This window comes from Mastigoproctus giganteus, chromosome 13, assembly GCF_048544385.1.
Source record: "Mastigoproctus giganteus isolate SK-2022 chromosome 13, ASM4854438v1, whole genome shotgun sequence".
Classification (NCBI taxonomy): domain Eukaryota; kingdom Metazoa; phylum Arthropoda; class Arachnida; order Uropygi; family Thelyphonidae; genus Mastigoproctus; species Mastigoproctus giganteus.
The window spans coordinates 27862109-27888721 of record NC_143587.1 but is presented as its reverse complement, the minus strand read 5'-3'; the positions used below and the strand labels follow the sequence as shown (position 1 = coordinate 27888721).

General features: G+C 40.3%; 3 pseudogenes; all 3 read left to right on the top strand.

The window, feature by feature from the left end:
• Positions 1 to 1096: 1096 nt before the first annotated feature.
• On the top strand, positions 1097 to 1291 carry LOC150075892 (small nucleolar RNA U3; annotated as a pseudogene).
• A 21453-nt stretch (positions 1292 to 22744) lies between these two features.
• Positions 22745 to 22938, top strand: LOC150075891 (small nucleolar RNA U3; annotated as a pseudogene).
• A 2065-nt stretch (positions 22939 to 25003) lies between these two features.
• LOC150075890 (small nucleolar RNA U3) lies at positions 25004 to 25190 on the top strand (annotated as a pseudogene).
• Positions 25191 to 26613: the final 1423 nt, after the last annotated feature.

Genomic DNA, 26613 nt, shown 5'->3' with positions numbered 1-26613 from the left:
CTTTGTCTAGTCTAATAAAGGATGTAGCACTCTCATATATTTTCTTCAAATATATAAATCATAATATATGGAGTTTCTATGCCTTGTGTTTCCAGTGCCCGAAACATTGCCTTATGTTGTATGGAGTCAAATGCCTTTTCATAATCCACAAATGCCAGGCATAATGGTGTTTTATATTCATTTGCTTTCTCCATTAGCTGTTATATTACGTGAAGGTGATCCATAGTTGAGAATCCTGTCCTAAAGCCAGCTTGCTCTTTCGGTTGATTCTCATCAAATATTCTTTCTAATCTGTTAGTAATGACCCTTGTGAACAACTTGTAGATATGGGATAACAAGCTAATTGGTCTATAATTTCAAATTTCTGATTTATCTCCTTTCTTATGTAGCAAAACTATGATTGCATTATTCCACTGCTTAGGCATCACACCTTTTCTAATGCACTTTGTGAAGAGCCTTGCCAGTTTTTGTGTTATGTTTCTTCCTCCCAATTTTAACAACTCAACACTAACTTCATCTTCCCCCGGGGCTTTCCGATTCTTCATTTTCTTCAATGTATGATATGATGATAATGTATTTTGTATGATAATAGTTACCAATGGAATTTGTGAAGGCAAAGTTTTTTCTTCTGGGAGGACTACGACCATTGCATTAGTTTCAATTCTGCTACCCACAAAAACATACGAAGAAGCAAGATGACTCTTCTAGCTTTATATAATTTCAAGAAAATCGAATAGCATCAGTTAATTTATAAATTTGAATTTTCAAATCCCTTTTTTAAAACAAACTTATTCCAAAAGATAAAGATTTATTCTTCCCCCGGGGGCTCACAGCTGAGTATGGGCTTTGGCAAACTAAAGGATATCATCATTCTTCTCTTTCTTGGTGGTTCCTTTCTACTTTCGGTCTTTCTCTCGCTCAGTGTAATCGAAGAATTTTTTTTTTTTTTTGGCTGGTGAAGCCTAAGCCTCAGGCTTCCATGCACCATATGGCTAATAATAATAATAATAATAATAATAATAATAATAATAATAATTTATTATTTTGGTGATCGATTTGTTTACAAGTACTGCAATAGCAGGGCAACTCGTTGTGAAGGTAAAGTTTTTACTTCTGTTTTGTAAACTCGCAGCGAACTCAACCACGAGGAAGAGTGGTGGAGTTTCATCCTGAGCGTGACAATGACTTAGTTTGCCACTTTTTGGTGGTGAAACTTGTCATGGAAGAGATGGAAGACCGTTCCATCTCTTTATGTAAAGGGATGTAGGGAGGGAAGCTCGTTCTGAGTGGTTTTTTAGTTAATCAGAATATAAGCACATTCGTTTCTTATATCGCGATTTAAGAGAAATAATTTCTCTTAATATAGCATTAATATCAATACTGTTATTAATTTTTAGAGAAATAATTTCTCTTAACAATGCATTAATAAGAACTGGAGTTTGGAAATCCTCATTATAATCGAGAATCAGTGTCTGACCGGTAGATGGCACTGCCTACACTGCTTCATAACAGCTAATGGCTATACATACAGCTAAGATGTCCTGACTGAAAAATATTGTTTTACTTTTCTTTACAGGTCACGAGAGGAAGCTCTTTGCATAAAATACACGATGTTAAAAAAAACTATTTCATGATAGCCAAAAATTACGAATACAGTACTATTTTTTGGAGCCGTCCCACGCAAATAACAATATCAACTCAGGGGTTATCACATTGTTTGCGCAGGCACGCTAGTCAACTAAGTAGGATTAATAAAAAGATTAAATTTGAATTTTAACGTAGGAAATATTTTTGGAATATAGCGTCGAAATTTCATAACATCTTATACTATCTCGAGCTGCATAATTTCGTGCTCGAAGTAATCCGAATAATATCGTGAAAAGACACAGGTAATTTCGCTTGTGGTTTGGTAAAAACTATGTATGATAATAACCTTAATACCTTATGAAATATGATGAAATGGTTCAAATTGAATATAGCATTTTTCATTCAATATTCAATAGTTCAAATTGAATATAGCATATTTTGGAAAACTTAATAGTAATTTAAATGTATTACAGAATCTTCAAATTGTCTAAACGGTTTATTAAATAATCTAGTTAGCTTAAAATACACCATTATTTACTCACAATAAATGTAATAGATTAAACTATCCAGCACAATTGATTTCAATTAGGTGATTTAATTCCGTTAAACAGGGATATTGCTTCCTCTTTATACCTTTGGCTTTCTAACAAGGTTTTTTTCACCTCTAGTTTTAATCACGGCATGGTGGTGGTGCCAGGGGTTTACGAAACATGTTTGTGAGCAAGACATCAGATTATTGGAAGGCAACAAAGCACAGGTTTACATTTTTAGTTTTCGTGTATTTTTTATTTTTGACCACTTCTTGGAGGTCCCCGTCGATGGCTTGCAGTAAGGGCAGCATTTGCTTTGGCAGGAATCTGTCGGTTAGTACTAGCCGGTTGCGGTTTGATAGCAGCTGTGCTGAAGACCGGAGATAAGGGGGAGGAATGCGCCAAGAGCAGTGATCCCAGATGTTCGGCTCTGTAATTTTACCGGTGGCCATCTTGATGGTGAACAGCAGCCTTCTTTCTCCGATGTAGGACCGGAGCCTGCGTAGTTGAAGAGCTTCTGCTAACTGCGTTGAGCTGGGGGAAGGTGGAGTTTGCTGTTGGCCCATTTTAGAAGCTAGAATTCGGCAGAGAATATTCTTTTAATGTTGGATTCGGCGGCCGAGGCTCATATCTCTGAAGCATACAGTATTGTCGGGTAAAGGATTAATACGATGTATCTTTTTACCAGTTGTGGGTCGGTGGAGTGGAGCAGCTGTTGTTTGGCAACCCAGCGTAGTGAATTCAGCCTCGACTGTATGAGGTTTATGTGATCATTGAAAGATAGTTTGGAGTCCAAAACGACCAACAGATCTTTGTGTGTTTGAACACTTGGAACTGAGGAGCCGTTAAGCACAGGCTCCAACGTTGTTGGACTGCCCTTTAGCGAATAAGTTATTTGTGCCGATTTTAGGGGGTTGATTTGGAGGTAGAAGGTATTGAGGTAGTCAGCCATGTCCTGCAGTTTGCTAGTGATTTCGGCTGCCGAGTTAGATGGCGAAATTCTAGTAAGCCAGTATGGTTTCAAACAAGGATGCTCAACAGTTGATGCACTCCAGAATATCCTTGCAACTGCCACAAACTCCAATAGAAAATATTTCCTGATTATTGTCATAGACTTTGCTGGAGCGTTCGACTCACTATGGTGGCCGAGCGACCTCAGCCGACTAAGACGTGCCTGTCTTCCCGGAAACCTTTATAACACCCAGACACCATCGCAGTGTCGCCACTGTAGCAACTCAAAGAGAAGATTTCGCCAATATCCCGCATGCACAGCCAACAATGCATGCAGATCCCCAAAGAAGGAACTCCCCACCTTCTATCGTGATTACTAATGTGTCTTCACAAACTGATTTTTCGCTTGCTGAATCTTTGTTTCCTAGACACTCCACGTGCCTCTTCAAGAACCGTAAATCACTTGAAATTATTATAACATCAATACTTGAAGATATCAAACATGGTATGCTCTGCAGTAATAATAACTGCGTATCCTCCATAACTGATAACTTTTCTCAAGATCCAAGTTTGTGTACATGTAATGATGGTGCTCCAGCTATTAAATGCGCTACGACTCAGACCTGCGCTACTAATCAGGATCACAATAACTTATCCTACAGCACTAATGTACTGAATTCAGGCCAAACACTAAATTTCCCCGAGATCCAGATAGCCGAAGAACTTCCTTTCCAGGAAAACCAGACCAGAAATCCTGCCAATCCTACGGAAGAATCAGCTAATCCAGATAAACCACTTAGTGTCCACTCCACAAATAACAGAAGCCATATACTACGTTGCAATGTAAACCCAATCCTGAAACTATCGTCAAGCCTTACTCGTACTCGAGCCGAGTGTATCAACCTACAATGCCGAAGAAACCTGAAATCCACAATTGCGGCCCCCCACTGCTAACATTACAACCATCCTGGGCGGAGGTTGTAGCTGCACCTCCTCCTACACTTGTGGCCCAGAGTTACTGCAGTAAGCCTCGCCACCCTGAAGAGGGTAAAATGGGAACCCCAAATGTACTAAAGAGAAGGCGATCATTTAAAATGGGCACCTCGGCCACCTCCAGGCTGCAGGCGATGAATCCACCAGCTGTCCGTCTTCGACGAAGTCTATTCGTTTCCCGACTGGCCCCAAATACAACTCCAGATGATATCTAGTCATACATAATGCATGAGCTGCACTTTACTGTGTCCGTCACACTCCTTAAGAAAACACCCCTGCATACATCGTTCAAAGTTGAGTGCGATGCACAGAATTTCAGCTCCATATCAGCGACTGCTCTCTGGCCGTCTGGATCACTACTCAGGCCATACTATGAACCTAAATCCAATATCACCCCACGTCTAGCCATGGCTAATGCGCTATCCCACCAAGACTGCTCCCAAGCGTGACGGTTTGATAGACATTCCTATTCTCAGAAGCCCCAAAACCAGGAATCAGGGCCACACGATGATGAGCCCTATACATACCCCGATGACAAAACCTCTGATCAATCTCTGCAATACCACAGCTACAATGAAATCCACCCTCAGCTTATACCAACTATTGTAACCAACCGTGCTAAAAAGCCAACAAAGAAAGTAAATAATGTCCTCGAATCAGCACTCCTGAAGGTCTCGTGTCACCTTACACTCAAGATTTTTTATCAAAATGTTCGTAGTATTCGGAATAAGCTCGAGACACTTGAGCAGATGCTTCTGTCCCAAATGGCTGATGTCATCTGCATGTCTGAAACCTGGCTGGAACCACAACAAGAATCAATTGCCTCCGCCCAAGCTGCTGGTTACAAATCTTTCTTCACCTCCCGCTCTCATTCCTGTGGTGGGGGCGTTGCTGTTATCATAAATGCCAGTAACTTGAGTTCGTACATGTAGTCTCCAGCAAATCCAATCTATTCGAAGCATTGATAGTAACGGTCAAGATTAACTCCTGCTTATTAGATCTCGGTGCAATATATACACACCCAACCCCCGATGCTGAGACAATCAATGATATTGCATCCTGGCTAATAAATACGCTTCACACATCTGCTATCCACCTCATCTGTGGAGATTTTAACTTACCACCAAATCTCCAACATCTTCATGAGTCACTTATGGCTAAGATTGCACCTAGTGGCCTCAGGATCATAAACGAAGGCCCAACTAGAGGTCCTCATCGCCTGGATCTCATATTATCGTCTGGTTCCTGTAGCGTCGACATTAAACCCGAAACTCACTTTGAATCCGATCATGAACCCATCGTAGTCCTATTGCAGCTCCCAACGCCCAACTTTAATGTCTCCCACTACGTCAAAAGGAAGATCATCATCTCTCCCACCTTCCTACAACCGAATAGATGCCTTTATGCAACAAGATTAATTCCCTGGGAAGTTCTCGAATCAGGAGATCCGGAACTGGCTCTAGACATATTAACTAGATGGTTGCACACTGTTACCATGTTCTCAGCAGCTAAACAGGTCAGTATCTCCGCTAGAACTAATGCTTGGTGGTCTTCGGAGCTAAATTACAGTTTCAAGTGCAAACAGTCCCTCCATAAACAATGGAAACAGTCTGGTACAGCATCTGACCGAACTCAGTACTCCAAAGCTAGAGCACTGTTTAACAGACTGAAATCGCAAGCCATTAAAGAATATACTGACAAGACCTTATCCAAAGGCAAAGTGCCATATACCCGTAACTCTGAACCAGATTCTAATTTCAATCCAGATCAACTATGTAGCCAGATTCCAAGACAACATCACACAACCATATGATTACCAACCAGACCCCATTTCTAGTCCAGATGATGAGCTGTTTTCCATTCAAATCGATCGACAGCAGCTTCGTCAAGCCATCAACTCGCTGCGTCCATCATGCACCGCTGGCATCGATAAAGTCCCGCATTTCATCGTAAAGTGCCTCAGTCCATATATCCTTGATCCTCTGCTCTACTTGTTCAACTCCATCCTCTCTCATAGAGTGTTTCCTGCATCCTGGAGCAAATACAGTCTTGCCCCACTACCTAAAGTTCAACTACCAAGCCAGCCGAAGCACTATAGATCGATTTCCACTGCATTCACGCTCCTAAAGATACTAGAAAAGTCCTTCTTCCGCATATAACACGCCATCTTCTTCCACAATCATCAAAACAACTCCATTATGTTCTCCCTAATAGATCAACTGTCTCCAACCTTCTGGCAGTCCAAACGGAAATTTTAAATGCATTTGAGGCCAAATCAGAAATGGCGGTTGTTTATGCCGATATTGAAGCTGCTTTTGATAGCCTCAACATCTCAGCCCTTCTGAATCTCCTAACCAATTTCTTTCGGATCAAAGGTGACGTTTTCGCTTTTCTGCACTCGCTCCTCCGGAATGTGGCTCCTCCTTCTCGCGTTTTTGTGTATTTCATTCAAGCGGTTTATCTCGTCTTCAGGTCTACAATCTCTCCTAGTTCTCTGAACGTCTCGTCTTGCGCTCTTTGTATGATTCCTTAGAGTAGAAAGGTTCTGGGAACACCAAGGAACCGAATTTTGCCTTCTCTGTTTCTTCTTAATCGTCTCGTCGCATATTCCGGTGATGATTGCCATCAATTCTTTTAGATGCTGGTCCAAAGTAAGGTCTGTCAGATTTGTCACTTTTTCCTCAGTAAATTTTTCCTTAAGTAGTTTTTCAAAAGGATTCCAATTGATTTGTCGAGTTTTGTATCTGGGGAAGTCATGAGTGCCTCTCAAAGCTGCTGCGTTTTCATTTGATATTATGTCAAAGGTTATTACATTGTGGTCGCTTACCGACCAAGAGGAGTGAACAGTCCAGTTTTCTATGCATCTCCCGAATGTTTTATTCGACAGAGTGACATCTATGTAAGACTGACCAGAAGGGGATGAATAAATGGCCAAATGCCCGGGGGTGTTCCAGACAATCAATCCGTTAGTTATTATGAGTTCCTCCAGTAATTGACCTTTATTATTCGTTATGGGGCTGTTCCACATGGTGGAAGAAGCATTTGCGTCGGTCATTATAACTATCTTTTTGCCTGATAACCTAATTAAAGCTGTCTCAAGGAAGTTTAGATAAGGCTGAATTTGTTGAGAATGCTGTGAGCACTGCATGTAGATTGAGATGAAGAATATTTGTCCAAAACTACGTTCCAAGCATGCACATGCCGCATGCTCGGAGCAGAGACCATTTACCCTCGTGATCGTGATCTCCTTGTCCGCTATAACGAGAGCTGCCCACACCCTTGCCACAGCATTTGCATCCTGTCCTGTAACAGATACATTAGATTGAACCACCCTACAGCCGTTTGGTAATCCTTTAACTTTGCCTTTGTAGTGTAAGGACCCATCCTTACAATAATAATTAATAAAGTCTTGTTAAATATTGGGAGAGTTAATTGTAGTGTAAACAGTCAGTTTTCAGCTCAAATATCATGTGTTAGGAAACACTGGAATTTGAAAGTTATTCCAGACACTCCCAGCTTAAGTTATATCCCTCGTTTGTAAAGGATTCCTTAGTGAGTCGTTAATTGTAATAGACCGAAACAAATCCCACTTAAGATAGGGGCATACACTCAAGAGAAAAGGGCACTGAGTACGGAAGTACCCTCTTAAAAATTTCACGGTGCGACTACTAGCAGGTGTGGGCGACGTAGTAATGGATGTGAGTATGAGGTCACAAGAGGATCTGGAATTTTCTTAGATGACCGGAACTTCCGTTTGCTTTTCGCGAAAGTTCCAGAAATTGCTAGACAAACGGAAGTTCTGACATAAAGGATGGAAGACACGCCACGGAAGAGGAGAGGAGACGAATAAGAATCGCGAAGGAAGGGATGTGAATGTCAACGATTGGCCAGGAAGAAAGCGGAGGGAATTTTGGAGAGAGCGTAGAGAGGTAAATAGAGAGAAATTTCGAAGAGAGTCGTGGTCTAGTTTGTGTGGTAGCTGCAGTCCGGGGGTAGATGGAAGCTGTAGTGGGAGAATTTGTGATAAGAACTTTGTGTAAGTTTAGAGTAGGAAGAAAAGTTCACTTGTAAAAGCTAATGCAGTATGGAGGAAGAAAGGAGAAACGCACACAGAGAATCCTAGAGGCAAATTTAATCAAATGATTAAGGTAAATAAGGTTTTTTTCATCTGAATTTAATCGTAGCAATGAAAGACATACAATTGGTCACGGCATAGTGGTGCTAGGGGTTTACAAAACATATTTGTGAGAAAGACATCCACGTGGATTCTCTTCCTGTATTTTTTATTATTGGCCACTTCTTGGAGGTGCCCGTCGATGGCTTGCAGTGAGGGCAGCATTTGCTTTGGCAGGAATCTGTCGGTTAGTACTAGCCGGTTACGGTTTGCTGGCACCTGTGCTGAAGACCGGAGATAAGGGGGAGGAATGCGCAAGAGCAGTGATCCCAGAAGTTCGGCTCTGTAATTTTACCGGTGGCCATCTTGATGGTGAACAGCAGCCTTCTTTCTCCAATGAGAATCGGAGCCTGCGTAGTTGAAGAGCTTCTGCTAACTGCGTTGAGTTGGGGGAAGGTGGAGTTTGCTGTTGGCCCATTTTAGAAGCCAGAATTCGGCAGAGAATATTCTTTTAATGTTGGATTCGGCGGCCGAGGCCCATATCTCTGAACCATACAATATTTTAGGGTAAAGGATTGATACGATGTATCAATATTGTATGCTTTTTACCAGTTGTGGGTCGGTGGTGTGGAGCAGCTGTTGTTTGGCGACCCAGCGTAGTGAATTCAGCCTCGACTGTATGAGGTTTATGTGATCGTTGAAAGATAGTTTGGAGTCGAAAACGACCCCCAGATCTTTGTGTGTTTGAACACTTGGAACTGAGGAGCCGTTAAGCACAGGCTCCAACGTTGTTGGACTGCCCTTTAGAGAATAAGTTATTTGTGCCGATTTTAGGGGGTTGATTTGGAGGTTGAAGGTATTGAGGTAGTCAGCTATGTCCTGCAGTTTGCTGAGTGATTTCGGCTGCCGAGTTGGATGGTGAAATTCTAGTAAGGAGCTTGACATCGTCAGCATATGTGATCCAATTGCACTTATTGGTCACAAATGGCACCATGATTGCTGAGAAGAGAATGCCAGACAGGACCCCGCCCCCGTCCCTCGAGGTACACTGGCAGTTATGTGACGCGTGAAAGTCTTTGTTTCGATTTTTAGAACAAGGGTCCTCTTCGATAGGAGAGATTCTAGGAACCAGAGAACATCGCCACGAAAATTGCAGTAGTTTTCTAAGAGATGTAGGAGATTAGGCATATAGATGGCATCAAATGCGGAATGGAATTCAAGATATATAACTGACAATTCCTGTCTTTGTTCGAAGGCATCAAAGATGTGCCATCTAGTTATTGGCCAAACGGATTCTGTGGCCATAATGCACCTCCCACAGTTTTTGTAGTACTTTAATCCTAGGCAGGATTCGAACCCGCGAACTTTGGGTTGCTAGGTAGGCACTTTACCCACCCGGTCCGATTTGAAACAAGTAATATAAAAAAAGAGGAGATGGAGGGAAGAGTGTAGTAGTAGCAACATGTGACGCAAGTGTATGATCTTATGCAGCATCAGCCAAAAAAAAAAAAAAAAAAGTCACAGCATTCCCTCCAAATGCCTGTCCAGTTCCTCCTTAAATTTCTTTAACTTATCAATTGTGTTTGCTATCAGAACAGTTAACGTGTGACAGTCATTTTATGAAACTTTTAGGGGGGGGGGGTGAATTATTATAAAAATATTTATTAATATATATATATATATTTAAAATTAATAAATGTTAATTAATAATATAAATACTGTATTTCGTAATTAATTATTAATTTTTAAATTATCCACAAGGTGGCGCCAGTTTTCAAAGAGGAGTAGCATACGGCCCTATTGTTTTTTTTTTAAAGATGATTCTGAGAATTCATGTAGTCTGCGACTCCATATTATTATATTATTATTATTATTATTATTATTATTATTCATATGGTGCGTCCTTAGATTGTCGGATTTTAAATGTGCTGCAACTTATGTTTATTATTTGTTATCTTTTCTGGATATAATCTCATAATCTCATAATATTTGATAATCAATAGAATTAGCCATAAATATGCTACAAATGGAGTAAGTTAATTTTAATTTTCTTCTGGAGTTAACTTAATTGTGTCCGTTCTTGTACTCTACGTTGTCGGCTAGGGCTCTGACCACGAGGTCGCCGTAGCGATAATTTAGGGGAGGCGGCTGTCTTTTGATTAGCTTGCCACAAAAAGTATTCATAGTATTTTATTATTTCCTGCGGGCTCCAGGGTTTCCCCTATCCGCCGCTGAAGAGTAACTGTACATTATTTACAATTTGTGTTTTACAAAACATCTTGATCCAGCATCTTCACAGGAATGATTACAAACATACTGTATAACCTTTACACTTGCAACTAAGTTATTACAATTTGTTGAAGGCATCAATTTCTATATTAACCTTCACAACTTATACAACTATACAGATAGTTAGGATCTACCAGTTCGGTTACAATGATGTCCGATATATATCTTACAATTTATACAATTTATGATTTACAATTTATACAATGTAAGATTTACAATTTATGTACCTTTTTACAAGCCGAAGTCCCAGGACACCGTCCACCCAACAGTGATCCTGGCACATCGACCGATATATTCTGAACGCTAATATTGCCTTCCGGCAATAAATACAAATACATTTCCTCATCAGAGGTCTTGTATCAGTACGATTAATACCAAGGAGGCAACTATATACAGTGGCAGTACACTAATTACATTACATAATTATTCTCAGCCGGCAAGTCCTTTCCTTCTGCGGAAAGCCTTGTCTGCAAAGTTAGCCAGTGTCTGATAATTTTCTTTACATTCTAAAAACTTGGTGAAGTTATTTACATCGTAAACTTCGGTCAAGGACTGAAGTTTAAATCGAATGTCTACATAATATCGACATTCTAAGATTATATGTTGGAGTGGCTCTTCTGAGCCACATGTACAAAGAGGAGACGCAGCCAAACCCAAAGTAAATAACTTTGAGTTTAGGCTGCCATGCTCAGGTAGAAGGAAATTTAGGTGAAGACCCGGGTTAAACCAGGGCCAATGTTTTTTGTCAAATTCGGAAACTTGAGGTATAAAAAGGGTAGTAATTCTTCCAGTGTTGGCATTAGTCCATTCGTTTTGCCATTCCTGGAGGAACTGGTTTCTTAATCTAGTGTTGTCTTCTTTCACTGGCACGTCTAGGTTAAGAGAAAACTGGTTGAACTGTGCCGCAATACCCTTCCTTCTTCAATACTGAAAGTAATTGTACAACACTTCGTATTTAATTGGTAATTTGCCATTGATTACCTGTAATGCCGACGTTGAAATTGTGCGACAAGTTCTTGAAGTTGCAATCAGGAAGAAGCGCTGGGCTTGAGTCAAGATTTTTTCCACCATGACTCTGCGTATACTGAGGCCCCAAGCGCCCGCACCATAACAGACAATAGGAATAAATATACATTTGTAGTACAGCTTGAGAGTGGAGGGGTTCAGACCCCAAGAACCTACGTATGCTACGTATTTAGCATGGGTAATGAATTGAAGTTTTTTATCTAACATAATTTCTAGGTATTTGTACGAGTTAACTAATTTTATTGATTGTTCTTTAATCTTACTACATGGAGGTCTATTTAGGTCTAATTTTCCTTTGAGAAGAATTTGTTTTGTTTTGGGAACAGAAATAGTTAATTTATGTGTACTACACCACTCATCTAGGTCTGATAGGACTTCGTTAGCACGGATTTCAAGTTGTAGTCTGGAGTTTCCAGAAACAAGGATAATTAAATCGTCTGCGTAAGCCATCTTAGTAGTGCAATTATGTTCGGTAGCCAGCCACCCATCAAGGACCACGTTCCAGCATACTGGTCCGAGAACTGATCGCTGAGGGCAACAGCGAGTCACAGGTCTCGCAACAGAGCAGGATCCACTGGAGACCACAAGTGAGCGATTCTGGAAATAATCCGTGATGAGACGATAAATAGGCACGGAGACCCCGGCCTCTCGGAACCTCTCCAGGACACTTTGCCACCAAACAGTGTCAAAGGCCCCTTTGAAGTCCACAAGAAGGCCGAGGACATTCTTTTCATTGGAGGTTGAGACGTTATTAATAACTAGGTTAATGGCATCCACTGTAGACATCCCAGCAGTGAAGCCAAACTGATATTTGTAGTTTAGGTTTCTTTCTCTATAGTGCTTTTGGAATCTCGCTACAATTAACTTCTCTAGTATTTTTCCGAAGACCGGAAGTAGAGCGATTGGGCGGTATGAATTTGCCTGATTTGCTGTTTTGTTGGAATTCTTAATGAGTAATTTAAGATTTTCTTTTTTCCAAGGAGAGGGGAAGGATCCAAATTGTAAGCAGGCATTAAAGAGGTTCATCATCAGTTGGGGACAGGTGCTCCAGATTCTTTTAACTATGGTAACTTCTAATAGGTCCAGTCCAGGGCATTTGCCATCAAGCAAAGTCGCAACAGCAAGACCTACCTCGTGTCTGTCAAAATCATCTTCGTGGCTTTGGCCTACGTAGGAAAGATGTTCTAAACGAATGCCTGTTTGTACCGGACTTTCTGGTGCAGTTTCATCCTGCATAATCAATTCATCCAAAATTGTTTCCATAGTCTCGGCCCATGTCAGAGTTTCGGAGTAATCAGGTCTAAGTACAGAGGAGAATATTTCCCCCGGATGAATTTTGTCTAGAGTCAGCTTGTAGATCAAGCCCCAGGGCTCCTGGTCCATAGTTTGTTTAACTAAGCGTTCCCAAGCGGAACGTTTTGCTTTGTAAATATTGTTGAAATATGTCCTTCTCGCGTTTTTGTATATTTCATTCAAGCGGTTTATCTCGTCTTCAGGTCTACCATCTCTCCTAGTTCTCTGAACATCTCGTCTTGCGCTCTTTGTATGATTCCTTAGAGTAGAAAGGTTCTGGGACCACCAAGGAACCGAATTTTGCCTTTTCTGTTTCTTCTTAATCGTCTCGTCGCATATTCCGGTGATGATTGCCATCAATTCTTTTAGATGCTGGTCCAAAGTAAGGTCTGTCAGATTTGTCAGTTTTTCCTCCGTAAATATTTCCTTAAGTAGTTTTTCAAAAGGATTCCAATTGATTTGTCGAGTTTTGTATCTGGGGAAGTCACGAGTGCCTCTCAAAGCTGCTGCGTTTTCATTTGATATTAAGTCAAAGGTTATTACATTGTGGTCGCTTACCGACCAAGAGGAGTGAACAGTCCAGTTTTCTATGCATCTCCCGAATGTTGCATTCGACAGAGTGACATCTATGTAAGACTGACCAGAAGGGGATGAGTAAGTGGGCAGATGCCAAGGGGATTAGCTTGCCCCAGCTACAGCTGAATTTTTACTGGGGAGGGGATCCTCCTTGTGTGATTTGCATTGTACCTGTACTATAAGATACTTTGCTTACTTCCGCGAATGAACTCGAGTAATGGAAATATGAAAGTACAAAGACACTTATGGCCGCCATATTGCATCGGTTTGTGTTATTACTGCAGTGACTCGTGTTCGGAAATAAACTGAGTGCCGTTACGAGCTGAGTGCTGCTACTAGAGCAAATCAGTTTGATTGGATGATACACAGCGGACTTTTCTGCTTAAATTTTTTTATTTTTTTTTTTTCGTTGGACATATTGAAACAGATAGGCAATATGTCTGAGGAGAAAAACAAATTGTGCAACCCCGTAGTCGTGCTGTTGAAGCCCGCTGAACTGGGACCTTCGGATGAAGAACTTAAAAAAAGGGAATCACTGCTTTCCCCCCAAACGCACACTACAAATACTATGGCAAGGAAAAAACAGAACAGACCTGTTTTTCAAATATCCGAGGAAAAAATACTGGAACAGCACGAGAATGACTCTATCCAACAAGTAGAAGAGACTAATCAGCCCTGCAAACCTACCTTTCGAGCGCGCATTGATACAGACGCTACATATTCTAATGTCCTTTAGAATGATACTAAGGGCTATAATGAACCAGCACAAACAGAGACAACCCAATCAATAGAGGCCAATTTACCTGGCATCATCTTTGATATGTCCACCCTCCCCGAGGGATCCATTATGGATCAAGTTTTCGCCCTCAGGTCAGAGACAGAAACACTAATGGCCAAATCGGATAATCAAATTACCACTTCTCTCAGAGGAGAAATAATTCAAATCTGGAAATCAATTTACTAAATTCCCACATTGAAAACGAGAAGGCTCAGGCCAAATTAGAGGCTTACCAAGTAGAGCGGAAATCTAAAAACAAGCAGCGCTCCTGCTCTTATGCTGATGCGCTGAAGAATTTAAAACCCAGTTCATCTAACTTAAATAAGGCACCAATGATAAGAAAGAAGATTCTCATAAAGGAACCACACTTGGTTGTTCTCAGGCCGACACACCCACAATCTACAAAATCTAGTGAGGAACTAAAACAGACAGTAATTACAGAATTGACCACAGACTTCCAAAACACTAGGATCAAGGAGATTAGAAAGACTCGAAATGTGGGGGTAATCATAGAAACTGAATCTGGCCAAGAAGCTGCTGATATTATGAACAACCCGAAGATACCAATGCTTGGACTCACAGCTGCGCCACCAAAGAAAAGAGAATCCTCCATTATTGTCTTTGACGTTGACAAAGATCTCACCCCTACCCAGGTGCGGGACGACCTATACGGAAGAAATATTCGGAGAACACTCCCAGACGTCAACCCGGAGGAAATTATTACCCCAAAGCATCAAACAAAGTCTAGAAATTTAAACAGTGTAAACTGGATTTTTGAAATTGCTCCTATTGCTTGGCAAACAATCATTCACCAAGACAGAGTTTTCATAAACTGGGGCAGCCACGCGCTTCAGGGAGCGTATGGCTGTACCCAAATACTTTAAATGCTGCAGATTTGGACACACCACTCACACCTGCACCCAGGCTGCTGCTACGTTTGGCCATTGTGCTGAAAAGGGCCACGAGAATAATACGTGCCCTAATAAAGAAAAACTGCCCGTCTGTGCAAATTGCAAGGGATAGAAGATGCCTCACGAACACTCTATCCGTGAAAACAAATGTCCGATATATTTAAAGGCGAAGAGTTTACACCAATCAAAGACTGATTATGGTCCAACGTCTTAAACCATACAACACCAGCGTCCTGAAGATTCTCCAAATAAATGCAAAACGGGCAAAAGCAGTAGCTGAACAACTAAGAATAAAAGCAGATGAAGACAACTTTGATATTCTGATCTTACAGGAACCATACTCCTATGCAAATAAGGTCAGGGGGTACCTCCTCACCTATAAAATCACTGGGCTACAATAGCAACTAGGAATCCTGATATAACTGTCACCAAAATCTCCCATTTATGCACAACCTGGGTGGCATGTGCCCACATCATTAGCTCCCTGGGAAATTTTTATATAGTCTCATTATATTGCAGGCCGGGGGTTGATATACTTCCATTCACGAGGTATCTGGAGATCGTCCTCACAACTCTCCCATATGAGAAGATTATTATCGGTGCTAACGTCAACTGCAGGTCGCCTGTCTGGTTCAGCACTACTGCTGATAGGCATTACTGTAGGAACAGCCAAAAACTTGAAGATCTTCTGGCAAATTCACAGATTACTGTTCTAAACAGGCCGAACAACCTTCCCACCTTTTTTAATACCCTGTGGGAATCCACAATTGATGTCACTCTGGCTACGAGAAATATATCAAACTTCATCGTGAGTTGGGCTGTCCAGGACTCCTGGACCACCTCAGACCACAGGGCCATAACATACAAGATATCGAGATCCTTGGAAAGAATCCCAGCTCCATGATGTACCCTTCAAAGGTATGCAACTCCAGAGCAAAGTGGGACATTTTTGCGGAGAAGCTACGCTCCTTAGCCCAGCGGCTGGAAGTTAATAATTACCATCCCACTGATCCTGATGCCTACCAGAGAAAAGTCACAAATATAATTAAAGAAGCTATCAACTGCGCCATTCCTAGGAAGAAACCCATTCCTGGCTGGTGCCCAGAAATCCGGTGGGAGGTTAACTTCAGAAGAAGAGCCTTCCAACGAGCGCGACGGTCCTGGCCAGCTGCAGAAGTAGAGGCTCTCCGCCAGCAATACAGAGAGATCAGAAATATATATACACGGCTACTATCAGGAAACGAAAGCAAACATCATGGGAACAACTTGTTTCCACAACTGGAAACACCGATCCCTGGGGTGTAGTCTATAGAATCACAACCAACAAACTCCCAAGAGGGGAGGTAATGACAGCAACAATTACCCCTCAAGGTTACATAACAACCTAATGGGACAGATCCATCAATAACATATTAGATACAATTATCCAACCAGTAATGGATCCTTGTACAAGTCAACAACTCTGCCAGGACAACAGTATATACTGTCCAAAACATCAAGAGCCGCCCTTCACTATTGAGGAGTTGCACAGTGCAACTCATAGACTCCGCAATAATAAATGTCCAGAACCACACCTACTCGAACCAGAGATTATAAGGAAGACTGTGGAGCTTTCTCCATACCTCATCCTCGACCTGTTCAATCACTGCCTGCATACAGGAATCTTCCCATCTGATTGGAAGATAGCTAACATGCGCCTGATTCTGAAAAACCCAATCAAGCCTCCAGAAATCCCATCCTCTTATAGACCGATTGCCCTGTTATCTGTGCTAAGCAAGCTTTTTGACTACCTACTACACAGTAGAATCAGAGTACATTATAATGCAGAAAATTTATCCTCTACAAGCCAGTATGGTTTCAAACAAGGATGCTCAACAGTTGATGCACTCCAGAATATCCTTACAACTGCCACAAACTCCAATAGAAAATATTTCCTGATTATTGTCATAGACTTTGCTGGAGCGTTCGACTCACTCTGGTGGCCGAGCGTCCTCAGCCGACTAAGATGTTCCTGTCTTCCTGGAAACCTTTATAACACTATAAGAAGCTACCTCACAGCCAGAGAAATAAATGTCAATGCACCATATTGCAGAGTCAAACGCCAGGTTTACAGGGGGTGTCCTCAAGGCGCGGTACTGGGGCCTCTTCTTTGGAATGTTGTACTTGATGACTTCCTCAACACTAACCTTAAGGAAGTTTTCTCAGGCCTGTGCGGATGATCTGGTCCTGGCCGTGTCTGCAGACAGCAGAGCGCATCTAGAAAATTCTGTGAACCAGGCTTTCTTGATATTACAAAACTGGGCAAGGGATCATAATCTTCAAATCTCTTTAATGAGGACTAATTCCATCTTACTGAAAGGGTCCCTCAGAAGACGTCCACAAATTAAGATAAACGAGACCACAATACGTTTCACTAAGGAATCTAGGAATAATCCTGTACTCAGGACTTACATTCCTCCCACATTAGAAACACTTGCAGACAAAATTAAGGAACTACACTGCCATGGTCGCCAGAGTTTCGCGACGGGATTGAGGCCTCAACCGCCGCACTCTCTCGCTGTTCTACAAAGCAATATTTCTACCGGCGATTACATACGCTGCAGGGATATGGTATCCGAGAGCAAAAATAGTAATAAACAGAAGGAAGCTTGAAACTATTCAAAGATTTATCCTCCTTACCATTACCAGGGCCTCCCGTACTGTCAGTACCCATGTCCTTCATGTGTTGGCAGGCGCCCTTCCTTTGGACCTGGAGGTGATACGTTGCGGGCTTCTCTACCAACTATCAAAAGGCACAACGGTGACGTTCTTGGACTACACCATTGATCCCACTAACAACTTGAATGCTGAAAAGTCATGTCAACAGACATGTCAAGATAGATGGGCTAATTCTACTAAAGGAGATATCATTAGCACATTTATTCCACATATCAACAAGGTATATCCCAAGTCTCCTTCATGATTCTCCCCCGGCCTATACGCAACTTGCTTGCTAACCGGTCAAGGATCCATCAGAGCCAAACTCTCAAGTCTTGGAATTATTGATGATCCCCCTCTGCCACTGTGGAGAGCTGGAGAGTTGGACTCAACTAATGTATGAATGCCCTTTGGATGAGGACCTTCGCTGCATTCTGATTACTCGAATTAACTTCAATCCAAAATTCCAGGAGCATTACTTGTTGGACAGCGACAGAGAGTACAAGGCCTTCTCGCAATATTGCCAGGAGCTCTTCACAAGACGATCCCTACAGCTGGAATGAATATACAGCTGATCAACTCGTCTTGCCCAAATTCAAGCTGGACTGTCAACGACTACCATCACTAATGGCATGTGACCTCTGTCCCATGGATGACAACACTGCTTTGGATCTTCTTGATTTAGACCCTTCACAAACTATGATACTGTATTATGCAGTGACCAAATGGACAGAATAGCTGAAGCTGCTGCCATTAAGCTTTCCTTGCCACGCTCCCTGCCGTGGTTTTTTTCCTCCACCACCCAGGCAGGGGGGAGGTTACCCCTGGTCGCCTGCCCCCTTGCCATCCCTCTTTTCCCTCTGGTGGGACATGGGCTTGCTCACTGATTTGGGGGTCATCTTCTCTATGGACCCCTTATCCCTGTCTTTCCCCCCAGCCTTCAGTCTCCCTCCCCCTTCTCTAACTTATAACCTGGTCTGAACCATCTCTAAATTACCTGAGCCCTACACCCAAAAACTTAATAATAACATCAGTTGCATAATCAGTAATCCTTTTTGACTGACCCCTAACTATAGCGTTTTTTTTTTTTTTTTTTTAGGTCCTAGGCACTGAAATCTCAGGAAATTAGGTGGCAGGACCTGCCAGAGTAAATAACTACAATACAAGTGTACCTGGTGTGCCTCCACGGGGCAGAGTGTGGACAACGTTGGAACCCTTTAGGGGCCCAGCGGCTAAATGACCAGAGGAACAACGGTACACGACACTACACATATACAAAATCCATGCACTTTAAACCTCTGGCTTTGACAGAGGTTTAAAGTGCATGGAGACTCTAGACAAAATTCATCCGGGGGAAATATTCTCCTCTGTACTTAGACCTGATAACTCCGAAACTCTGACATGGGCCGAGATTATGGAAACAATTTTGGATGAATTGATTATGCAGGATGAAACTGTACCAGAAAGTCCGGTACAAACAGGCATTCGTTTAGAACATCTTTCCTACGTAGGCCAAAGCCACGAAGATGATTTTGACAGACACGAGGTAGGTCTTGCTGTTGCGACTTTGCGTGATGGCAAATGCCCTGGACTGGACCTATTAGAAGTTACCATAGTTAAAAGAATCTGGAGCACCTGTCCGTAAATGATGATGAACCTCTTTAATGCCTGCCTACAATATGGATCCTTCCCCTCTCCTTGGAAAAAAGCAAATCTTAAATTACTCGTTAAGAATCCCAACAAAACAGCAAATCAGGCAAATTCATACCGCCCAATCGCTCTACTTCCGGTCTTCGGAAAAATACTAGAGAAGTTGATTGTAGCGAGATTGCGAGATTCCAAAAGCCCTATAGAGAAAGAAACCTAAACTACAAATATCAGTTTGGCTTCACTGCTGGGATGTCTACAGTGGATGCCATTAACCTAGTTATTAATAACGTTTCAGCCTCCAATGAAAAGTGTCCTCGGCCTCCTTGTGGACTTCAAAGGGGCCTTTGACACTGTTTGGTGGCAAAGTGTCCTGGAGAGGTTCCAAGAGGCCGGGGTCTTCGTGCCTATTTATCGTCTCATCACGGATTATTTCCAGAATCGCTCACTTGTGGTCTCCAGTGGATCCTGCTCTGTTGCGAGACCTGTGACTCGCTGTTGCCCTCAGCGATCAGTTCTCGGACCAGTATGCTGGAACGTGGTCCTTGATGGGTGGCTGGCTACCGAACATAATTGCACTACTAAGATCGCTTACGCAGATTTAATTATCCTTGTTTCTGGAAACTGCAGACTACAACTTGAAATCCGTGCTAATGAAGTTCTATCAGACCTAGATGAGTGGTGTTGTACACATAAATTAACTATTTCTGTTCCCAAAACAAAACAAATTCTTCTAAAATGAAAATTAAACCCAAATAGACCTCCATGTATTAAGATTAAAGAACAATCAATAAAATTAGTTTACTCGTACAAATACCTAGGAATTATGTTAGATAACAAACTTCAATTCATTACCCATGCTAAATACTCCAATTGTCTGTTATGCTGCGGGCGCTTGGGGCCCCAGTATACGTAGAGTCACGGTGCCAAAAATCTTGACTCAAGCCCAGCGCTTCTTCCTGATTGCAACTTCAAGAGCTTGTCGCACAATTTCAACGTCGGCATTACAGGTAATCAACGGAAAACTACCTATCAAATACGAAGTGCTGTACAATTACTTTCAGTATTGTAGAAGGAAGGGTATTGCAGCACAGTTCAACCAGTTTTCTGTTAACCTAGACGTGCCAGTGAAAGAAGACAACACTAGATTAAGAAACCAGTTCCTCCAGGAATGGCAAAACGAATGGACTAATGCCAACACCGGAAGGATTACTACCCTTTTTATACCTGAGGTTGCCGAATTTGATAAAAAACATTGGCCCTGGTTTAACCCAGGTCTTCACCTAACTTTCCTTCTATCCGGGCATGGCAGCCTAAACTCAAAGTTATTTACTCTGGGTTTGGCTGCGTCTCCTCTTTGTAAATGTGGCTCAGAGGAGACAGTCCAACATATAATCTTAGAATGTCGATATTATGTAGACATTCGATTTGAACTTCAGGCATTGACCGAAGTTTACGATGTAAATAACTTCACCAAGTTTTTAGAATGTAAAGAAAATTATGAGGCACTGGCTAACTTTGCAGACAAGGCTTTCCGCAGAAGGAAAGGACTTGCCGGCTGAGAATAAATATGTAATGTAATAAGTGTACTGCCACTGTATATAGTTGCCTCCTTGGTATTAATCGTATTGTTAGAAGACCTCTGATGAGGAAATTTATTTGTATTTATTGCAGGAAGACAATGTTACCGTTCAGAATATATAAGTCGATGTGCCATGATTATTGTTGGGTGGACGGTGTCCTGGGATTTCGGCCTGTAATAATGTACATAAATTGTAAATCATAAATTTTCTAAATTGTAAATCTTTAATTGTATAAATTGTAAGATATATATCGGACGTCATTGTAACCGAATTGGAAGGTCCTAACTATCTCTATATTTGTTTAAGTTGTGATGGTTAATATAGAAATTGGTGCCTTCAACAAATTGTAATAACTTATTTGCAAGTGTTATGGATATACAGTATTTATTATTTGTATTATTTGTAATTATTTGTAATTATAACAGACTTGTTATTTGTAATCATTCCTGTGAAGATGCTGGATCAGAAGATGTTTTGCTAAACCACAAATTGTAAATAATGTACAGTTACTCTTCAGCGGCGGATAGGGGAAACCCTGGAGCCCGCAGAAAATAATAAAATACTATGAATACAGTACTTTGTTTCACACCCACAATGTATACTACGCGGAGATGGGGGAAACCCCTGGTGCCATTTGACACTAAACACACTCCACCCTCTATTCATATGGTACATGAAGCTTATGCTGCACCAGCCAAAAAAAAAAAAAAAAATTCTCGAGTTATCTTGAGAGAGAGAGTCACAAGTAGAAGGGAATCACCAAGAAAGAGAAGAATGATGATATCCAGCAAAGGACCCTGGGTTTGCCAAGCCCATACTCCCAGATGTGAGCCCGAACTACATTTTGTTTGAAGACAGGATTTTGTAAGAATGCCGAAACGTCACCTGTGAAAAACTTTAGTGCAGATTACATAACCTTTAATTACATGTATTTATAAATTTTGGAAAAAAGTGTCGAAAATAATTATTTCTAAAAATTACGTGAAATATAAAAATAAAAATATATAACATACAGAAAAGCACACTCCAAAAATTTTTGTTACTGAGAGACTTCTGACAGCTTTATTGCGGATGTTAACACAAGCATTTTTAAGTGTTATTGCAAACGTTCCTTGTATTTTGTCTAATTATTATCCCTAATGTTCACCTGATATCTAATGAAGGACCAGAAAGTCCTGAAACAGGCTATCATAATACCAGAAAGTCCTGAAACAGTCTATCATAATAGTCTCATCTTTAAAATAAATTTAAGATTAATCTTTTGTAAATCCATTTTGTCTGATAATAGTTACCAATGGAATTTGTGAAGGTAAAGTTTGTTTTTCTGGGAGGACTAAGACCATTCATTGCATTAGTTTCAATTCTGCTACCCACAAAAACATACGAAGAAACAAGATGACTCTTCTAGCTTTATATAATTTCAAGAAAATCAAATAGCATCATTTAATTTATAAAATTGAACTTTAAAACCCCTTTTTTTAAACAAACTTATTCCAAAAGATAAAGGTTAATTCTTCCCCCAGGGGCTCACAGCTGGTGAGTATGGGCTTGGCAAGCCCAGGGATATCATCATTCTTCTCATTCTTGGTGATTCCTTTCTACTTTCTGTCTCTCTCTCGCTCGGGGTAATCGAAGAATTTTTTTTTTTTTGGCTGGTGAAGCATAAGCCTCAGGCTTCCTACCGCCATATGGCTAATAATAATAATAATTAATTCTTTTGGCGATCGATTTCTTTACATTTAGTGCAATACCAGGGCAACTCGTTGTGAAGGTAAAGTTTTTACTTCTGTTTTGTAAACTCGCAGCGAACTCAACCACGACGAAGAGTGGTGGAGTTTCATCCTGAGCGTGATAATGACTTAGTTTGCCACGTTTTGGTGGTGAAACTTGTCATGGAAGAGATGGAAGACCGTTCCATCTCTTTATGAAAAGGGATGTAGGGAGGAAGCTCGTTCTGAGTGGTTTTTTACTTAATCAGAATATAAGCACATTCGTTTCTTATATCGCGATTTAACAGAAATAATTTCTCTTAATATAGCATTAATATCAATACTGTTATTAATTTTTAGAGAAATAATTTCTCTTAATAATGCATTAATAAGAACTGGAGTTTGGAAATGCTCATTATAATCGAGAATCAGTTTCCGACCGGTAGATGGCACTGCCTACACTGCTTCATATCAGCTAATGGCTATACATATAGCTAAGATGTCCTACGACTGAAAAATACTGTTTTACTTTTCTTTACAGGTCACGAGAGGAAGCTCTTTGCATAAAATACACGATGTTAAAAAAACTATTTAATGATAGGCTACAATTAAGAATACAGTACTATTTTTTGGAGCCGTCCCACGCAAATAATAATTTCAACCCAGGGGTTATCACATTGTTTGCGGAGGCACGCTAGTCAACTAAGTAGGGTTAATAAAAAGATGAAATTTGAATTTTAACGTAGCAAATATTTTTGGAATATAGCGTCGAAATTTCATAACATCTTATATTATCTCGAGCTGCATAATTTCGTGCTCGAAGTAACCCGAATAATATCGAGAAAACACACAGGTAACTTGGTTTGTGGTTTGGTAAAAACTATGTATGATAATAACTTTAATAACTTATAAAATATGATGAAATTGTTCAAATTGTATATAGTATTGTTTGGCAAACGTAATAGTAATTTAAATATATTACAGAATCTTCAAATTATCTAAAAGACCTATTAAATAATCTAGTGGCTTAAAATACACCATTACTTAATCACAATACGTGTGATAGATTAAGCTATCGAGCAAAAATGCTTTTAATTAGCCAGTTTAATTCGGTTAAACTGGGTTTGCTGGCTATTTCGGTGTAATTGCTCGTAGGCAGTTTACCCACCCGGTCCGATTTGAAACAAGTGATACAAAAAAAAATGCCCGTCCAGTTCTTCCTTAAATTTATTTAACTTATCAATTGTGTTTGCTATCAGAACAGTTAATGTGTCACAGTCTTTTTAAGAAGCTTTTATGGGGGGGGGGGGTGATTTATTATTTTAATATTTATATATAAAATAATATTATTTTATACTATATTAATTATTAATATATGATAATTAGTTTTTAAATTATCCACAAAGTGGCGCCAGTCTTCAAAGAGGAGTAGCATAATACCCTAATGCTTTTTGTTTTTTTTAAAAAGGTGATTCTGAGAATTCATGCAGTCTGCGACTGCATATCATTATTATTATTACTGAGAGACTTCGGACAGATTTATTGCGGATGTTAATACAAGTGTTTGCTTTTTAAGTGTTATTGCAAACGTTCCTTTTATTTTGTCTAATTATTATCCCTAATGTTCACCTAATATCTAAGGAAGGACCAGAAAGTCCTGAAACAGACTATCATAATAGTCTCATCTTTAAAATAAATTTAAGATTAATCTTTTGTAAATCCATTTTGTCTGATAATATTTACCAATGCAACTTGTGAAGGCAAAGGAGGACTAAGACCATTGCATTAGTTTCAATTCTGCTACCCACAAAAACATATGAAGAAAATCAAATAGCATTAGTTAATTTATAAATTGGAATTTTAAAATCCCTTTATTAAAACAAACTAATCCAAAAGATAAATATTAACCTTTTGCTGATTGATTTGTTTTAAAGTAGTGCAATACCAAGGCATCTCGTTGTGAAGACAAATTTTACTGTGTCGGTTAATTTATAATTTTTAACAATTTAAATTCCTTTTTTTAAACAAACTTATTCCAAAAGATAAAGATTAGCGGTTTTTAGGGGGTGTATGGCTTGGCTAAGCCAGGATCCTGAGCTGGATATCATCATTCTTCTCTTTATTGGTGATTCCTTTCTACTTTCTGTCTCTCTCTCTCACTCAAGGTAATCGAAGAATTTTTTTTTTTTTTTTGGCTGGTGCAGCATAAGCCTCAGGCTTCCTTGCACCATATGGCTAATAATAATAATAATAATAATAATATATTGTTTTGGCGATCGATTTGTTTACAAGTAGTGCAATACCACGGCAACTCGTTGTGAAGGTAAAGTTTGTACTTCTGTTTTGCAAACTCGCAGCGAACTCAACCACGACGAAGAGTGGTGGAGTTTCATCCTGAGCGTGACAGTGTCTTAGTTTGCCACTTTTTAGTGGTGAAACTTGTCATGGATGACCGTTCCATCTCTTTATGAAAAGAGGTATAGGGAGGAAGATCGTTGTGAGCGGTTTTTTATTTAATCAAAATATAAGCACATTCGTTTCTTATACCACGATTTAAGAGAAATAATTTCTCTTAATATAGCATTAATAACAACTGGAGTTTGGAAATGCTCATTATAATCGAGAATCAGTATCTGACCGGTAGATGGCACTGCATACACTGCTTCATATCAGCTAATGGCTATACATACAGCTAAGATGTCCTGCGACCGAAAAATACTGTTATAGTTTTCTTTACAGGTCACGAGAGGAAGCTCTTTGCATAAAATACACGATGTTAAAAAAACTATTTCACGATAGCCTACAATTAAGAATACAGTACTATTTTTTGGAGCCGTCCCACGAAATAACATGTTCGAGCGAAACAGTTTTTTTTTTTTATCCCAGGGGCTCACATCTGGTGAGTATGGGCTTGGCACACCAGGGTCCTGAGCTGGATATCATCATTCTTCTTTTTCTTAGTGATTCCCTTCTACTTTTATCTCTCTCTCTCTCTCTCTCTCTCTCTCTCTCTCTCTCTCTCGCTCTCTCTCTCTCTGTTTGTCTCTCTTCGGGGAATTCAGAATTTTTTTTTTTTTTTTTTTTTTTTTGGCTGGTGCAGCATAAGCCTCAGGCTTCCTTGCGCCATAGGGCTAATAATAATAATAATAATAATAATAATAATATCAACTCAGGGGTTATCACATTGTTTGCGGAGGCACGCTAGTCAACTAAGTAGGGTTAATAAAAAGATGAAATTTGAATTTTAACCTAGGAAATATTTTTGGAATATAGCGTCGAAATTTCATAACATCTTATATTATCTCGAGCTGCATAATTTCGTGCTCGAAGTAACCCGAATAATATCGAGAAAACACACAGTTAACTTGGCTTGTGGTTTGGTAAAAACTATGTATGATAATAATCTTAATAACGTATAAAATATGATGAAAGGTTCAAATTTTATATAGCATTTTGTGGAAAACTTAATAATTATGTAAATATATTACAAAATTATCTAAAAGATTTATTAAATAATCTAGTGGCTTAAAATAGACCATTATTTAATCGCAATAAGTGTAATAGATTAAACTATACAGCAAAACTACTTTTAGTTGGCTAGTTTAATCCGATTAGCTGGGATCACGACGTGGTAACGTTATGGCTTTGGTCGAAATCTAACAATTTTTTTTTCACTCTCCATTCTAGTAGTTGTTGGCGCATTGGATTCTGTGGCCATAATGCGCATCCCAAAGTTTTTGCAGTACTTTGATCCGAGGTGGGATTCGAACCCGCGAACTTTGGGTTGCTAGGTAGGCACTTTACCCACCCGGTCCGACTTGAAACAAGTGAGGAGGATATTTAAAAAAAGAGGAGATGGAGGGAAGAGTGTGTCAGTGTTAGTAGTACTAACATGTGGCGCAAGTGTATGATCTTATGCAGCACCACCC